We start from the raw sequence: 6,000 nt of genomic DNA, 5'->3' as shown, positions 1-6,000 counted from the left end.
CGAAAATTTATGTTGTTTTTAGTGCCCGTTCACACAAACCGTATGAGTTCTACTTAACTATCATTTTCAATCTTAGAGAAATAATAGATGAATTGTTCCAATATATATATAAATATATATTATCATTATTAAAATTGCAATTGTAAAATCTTTAGGGGTGTTTGTTTTGAGTAGTTGAGTTGTCTTGGAAAATGTAGAGAAACTTATAATAGAGGTAATATTAAACTCTTGTGTACAAAAGGGTTCATTTTACCCTTAAACTACTTGTAAAGCTCACACAAATTATTAACTTTACTCCCTTAAAATTTGAACCATACATAGAAAGAGATTTAGATTTTCATTCCCACATTTACTTTACCTCCTACCAAACACCCCCTTAATCTAGGAAACTAACTGTAATGCACTGGTTACCCCAGAACAGTTACGGTGAACGGTGAACCGGAAATTTGACTCATTGCCTGAGTCCTTTGGTTAAAACGTGTTCTAAGTGTTATTAACAGGCTAAGTTGAAAACCAAAAAAAAGAAAATGATATGTTTTATTTGATACATAAAACTGTTCATGGGCCCACAAGAACATTTACAAGTTATTTACAACTCAAAAATGTCATTACTGTTTCAAAATTACAAACCCGCCGACCTAAGCGGCAAAAATAGGGTAAACCCCCTAGTTCCCCTGAGAACTCCTTGGCCGTGGTGGTCACGCAGCCGCATATGTACACATCACCACCTAAGCTCTCCACTCAAGGCTGGGTGAGCTTTTATTTCCCTTTACCTGCACCACATAACACCCATGAGCCAAAACCCAGCAAGAAATCACAGTGTTGTATACAAACATAATCAAAGGATTATCATTATAATCACACGGAACTCGTAGCTCTTAAACAAATGAGTGAATATCACTTGAGTTTCTGGTAAACCATACTGAGTGACTGACAACAAGTCACTAGTTCAAACAGAAGAGTGGCTGCTGGGTAAGCCACTAACCTTAAACAAATGAGAGACTGATGGGTAAGTCTCCAACTCAACAGATGAGAGACTGATGGGTAGGTCTCTAACTTAACAAATGAGTGACTGATGGGTAAGCCACACAAGCGCTTATAATGTTCATCGAACTCAAGGTCGGTCCGGCATTAATGCTCTTTGAGTCATTCAATGCATAAAGTCGATTAGATCTAATCTTTATTGGCTTGCGTGGAACACACTAGGGCCGTCCTGACTAATGAGTCAGCACTATGTGACTAGTGCCCAATACCACTGCCGAACCTGACTGATGAGTCACAGCTTCACAGTTGATACTAGCACCTTTGCCAAATTTGACTAATGAGTCAGTACCATACACAAGTGAGCAAGATTTGCTAAGCATTCAATAATCAATCCATGTCCACATTTACACAATCAACATGCCTCAAGAATCATCATGCATGTCACATATGGGGTGCAGTTCTCTTACCTCAGGTTCGAGCGAGAAATAATATAAGAACGACCCTTGAGAACGATCAACCTTTAGATTCCTTAGCGGTTACCTAATCATAACCAATTATAATCCATTAATAAAGTAAGTTAATAAATGGTTCACAATCTAAAACCACACTCCCGGGATCAATCCCCCACTCTCGGGAATCTTAATATACTCAAACGAGGCAAAGGAACAAAACCCCGAGCCTTAAAGATCATTCCGAGCCCTAAAATAGGTTTGCTGAAAAATGGACCAGCGCTGCAGCCCTATTAAATGGCGTTGCTGCGCTATTTCCAAGTCAGAGAGCCCAGCTCTCGGCCCTGCCTAGCGTTGCTGCGCCAATTACAGACCAGAAACTTTCTGGTTCTTCTTCCTTGCGATTTCTCTTAAAACCAACCCTCCAAATCAATCCCAAACATCACTCAAACATCCAATTCAACCCCTAAACTTCATCTACATCACACCCTCATCAAAACCCAATCAATTTTACACAAAAACATCCCTTAATTCCCAACTATCCACATCAAAACTATAAGCTGAAAACTATAAAGAAAAACAGAGTATGACTTGTTTTCATGGATGAATTCTTACCTCATATGGGATTTAAGTCCTTTTCAATGAATGAACCAAGTCTACAACTTCCAAGCTTTGATTTCCTAGCTTGATTCTTCAAATTGGGACCAAAAACTTCAAAGGGAGATAGAGGGAAGGTGATGTACGGGAAGGAGAATTCTTTGCTCTGTTTTGTTCTGTTTTTCTACAGCCAACTAAAGCCTCATATAAATCCAAACCAAATGACCTAAATGCCCCTAGGTCACTTAAGGTTTCTAAAGTCATCCCAAGGGTATAATCGGTATTTTCCACCCATCTCGTTAATCATAATTAACACTTTCCAATTCCCGCTAATCTCAATATTCTCAAATACCAAATATTCTTATCCCGTTACCCTCTAATTCCCGGTAACGCTCTAATCATTAAAATCACCCCAAGACTCAACCCGAGCCCCGATCTTAAACCTGTTGTGACTAGACCGCTAATCAATATTCCAGGATCGTCTCATGCCGAATGGCTCTAACAAACCCACATTATAATGTGGTCTCAACATATATCACCAACATACATATAAATATACAATTTTACCCTCAACGGGCCAAATTACCATCGCACCCCTGTAATTAGAAATGTGGACTCACATGCATGCATTTAACATCATATTATAATATAATTCACATATACATGCATATATTCGATTAATGGCATAATTAAACAAGTATGGCCCTCCCGGCCTACTATTCCCGCCACTAAACCACATCGGAGAATTCGGGGCATTACACTAACACTCCAACTATTAAGTTGCAAATTAGTTTTGGTTTACATGTGTTATGGATGGAGTTAGAAAACCAAAGCAAGGGGGCCAAATGTAAAGAAGAAATTTGGATGGGGCCAATATATAAATTTAAAAAAAAATAAGATTGAAATACCAAAGAGTACCTAAAATGTTTTAAAAAAAAATAAAAATTGAGGGGGGCAAAGTCACCCTTTGCATACATGTGTCTCCGTCCTTGGTGTTTTCGATTTTTATTTATCATGTCATATAATTAGAAAAATAAAAATGTAAGGTTTTTTATTTAAATAATAAAAGTGTAAGTTTGTCCCACATTGACTAAATAACAAAATTTCCTCCCATTCTTTCCTATATTATTCTTCTACATTTTTAAATATATTTCATACCCAAATTATATTAATAAAGATTATGATTTGGGTGTAATTATAGGTTATAGAACACAAATATATAAACTACATTAAACTAAGATAATATGTAGTAACCCTTCCATATCAGCATAGATAATCCGAATTGTAATAGTGAAAATACTCTAAACTCTTCTGCAAACTTGATCATCATCCACTAATTCTTCAACACATGGCACAAAACACATACTTCCGAGTATAGTATGGTGCAAAGCCATATGGGTAGCATTTTCAGTACACATTTTGCTTCCTCTATTTGTGTCACCGTGCATGCAAATCCTCCATGGATTCTTAGGGCCTCCTATGTCGTCCTCAGTTAAAGTTCTGCTGCTGCTTTGTCTAAGAACCTGAAATTTTGAAACAGAATGTATATTATTTGTTATCATTATATATATTAATTAATAAGAAAATAGAGTTGGATATTTTCAAACAAAGTTAATCATATTGATATTGTTTACTTGGTTCGAATTTATCTACATGACAATAAAATTTGATACATAATTTAAGTTTAATTTTATTCTATTGGAAATTTATGATCTAAACTAGTATCTCTTTTATAATAATAGAAAAATATTTTTTTTCCACCAACTCACAACATAATTCATGATTAAAAGTGAAGGATTTGTAACTTAAAGAATGTTATTATATCTATATGCCATTACTACTATAAGTCACAAAAACATATAATTTTGTTATTACTATTAAATATATTTTTATTAATTACAATAAATTTTAGGAACAAAATAGACATTTTTTGAATATATAATTTTTTTTTTGCAAAATAATTTTTGTTTTAGTGATTTTTTATTACAAAGTAACATTCTCTTGGTACACTAGACACAATAAAGAATTATCACAAGATATTTGTAACATCCTAAGTTGCTAATAAGGATTCGGACCTTGATTAGCGTGCCTGGAGGGCAATAAGTGAATTAATATGATAATATGTGAATTTAAATGAATATGTGGTTAGAATGCATGTTTAGGTGGTATAAATATGCATGTGTGCCCCGTTTGCATGATAGGGGTAAATTGGTAATTTTAGCCCGTTGAGGGCATAAATGTGATAATTATACTATGTGGTTTGTACCACGTGAGTGTGGTGATATTAATGTGATGCACATGTCGAGACGATCCTAGAGAGCTAGATAACTTAAAAGTCACAATAGGATTTTATACTTGGCTCGGGAGGAGCCTAGGGGTACTTTGGGGAATTTTGTGAGTTGAGTTGAGAATTTGTGGTTAATGGTTATTGGTGATTGAGTAACCTGGGTAACCATTAGTTACTGCTGAGAGTAACAAGTTTAGGGGGGAGAAGTGGTAGACTAGCAATATAGGTGAAAGGACAAGAGTGCCCTTGAGGTTTACTTAGGAAGGGATTTTGATGGAGGGATAAGAAAGTCTTTTGGTAGAGGTTTAGATAACTTTGGCTGGGGGAAATGAATATACACGATCCTTTATGCTAGGTATGACTGAAATCAAGTTTTGGAGGGCTAAAAAAATTAAGAAGGAAGAGGAAAAACTAAGAGTTTAGAAGGCAAAGTGGAAGAGGAAGTGAGATGAGTTCTTTGAGGCTAGTGAAGAGCTTAAGGGTGTGGAATCAAACTCAGGTCAAGGACTACTCTGAGGTAAGGATTTATTCCCTGTTTTGTAAAGTTTTGAGCTTAATTTTGGAAGGTAAGAATGAAAATTGAAGGATAGCCATGGCTGGTTTTGCATGAGAATTCAACTAGTTTATCAAGAGGAGTTTGGTTTAAAGCTGGGATTGGAGGGAGTTCAAGCTGAGTTATTGATTGAGGTAAGAGTTTAAAACATCTTTGAATTTTTGTATTTGACATGGTTTAAGGATTTGGAAGCATGGTTTAAGTTTCTCAAGCTTTGGTTTAAGTTTCAGGTTTATAGGTTTAAGTGTTTGAAATCTGAAACTCAAGTGTGAATGTTGGGTGTGATTGTGTGTTTGAGTTTTTTGGTGGTGTTTATAGGTTGATAGATGGTTTATTTGGGGTTTTGAATTGGTCTTGGGGCTTAGGTACTTGTTTGGGATGATTTGGAGTGGTTTTAGCTCGGGAAAAACGCAAGAGAAAACCCAGAAATCTGGGTTCGCGAAGGAGCGCCGCAGCCTTGTTCTTGGGCGCCACGGCGCAAGGTTGCATCAGGATGAGGGAAAGTCGCTGGGCGCCGCGGCCCTTGAAGGGAGTGCTACGGCCCTAGGCCATTTTTGACAGCCAAAAATTGTGTTTTTAGGGCTTTTGCCTGGGGACTCGGGGGATGGCTCCAATGTATTGTTTTAAGGAATTAGAGGTTCCGAGAGTACGGGATTGGTCTCGGGAAATGGTTTTGGGATTGGTTAGTATTAAAAGTTTTTTATGTCTGTTGTGACTAGGATTTCGGAGAGGCTCGTGCTAGAGAACCGTGCTTGTGACCTTGGTGCATCGGAAAGCTCGGGATACAGGTAAGAAAACTGTAGCACCCGTAGAGCAGGGCTTGGGCCCATAGAATTGTTGCAGGGCGCGGCCCTAAATTGTATCATTGCTAGGATGTAGCTTAATATGAATGATTGTATGTTTGATTGTTATTTGAGAATGCTAAATATAATAAAAGCAGATTGAACGACGAAGGGCCGGGAACGGCGAAGGCCGAGAACGGCAGTGGAGCCGGGAATACCACTAAGCACATAGATTGCTCGTGGTTAGGGTGAGACCCCAATGGATACATGGGATATCCTTATGGTATAGACTGAGATCCTAGGCTTTGGTAATGCTTCTGGGACGGCATGACCGTGTATGTGCTAGAT

The sequence above is a fragment of the Humulus lupulus genome, chromosome 7, assembly GCF_963169125.1.
Source record: "Humulus lupulus chromosome 7, drHumLupu1.1, whole genome shotgun sequence".
NCBI classification, from domain to species: Eukaryota; Viridiplantae; Streptophyta; class Magnoliopsida; order Rosales; family Cannabaceae; genus Humulus; species Humulus lupulus.
This window is presented reverse-complemented; position numbering follows the sequence as displayed.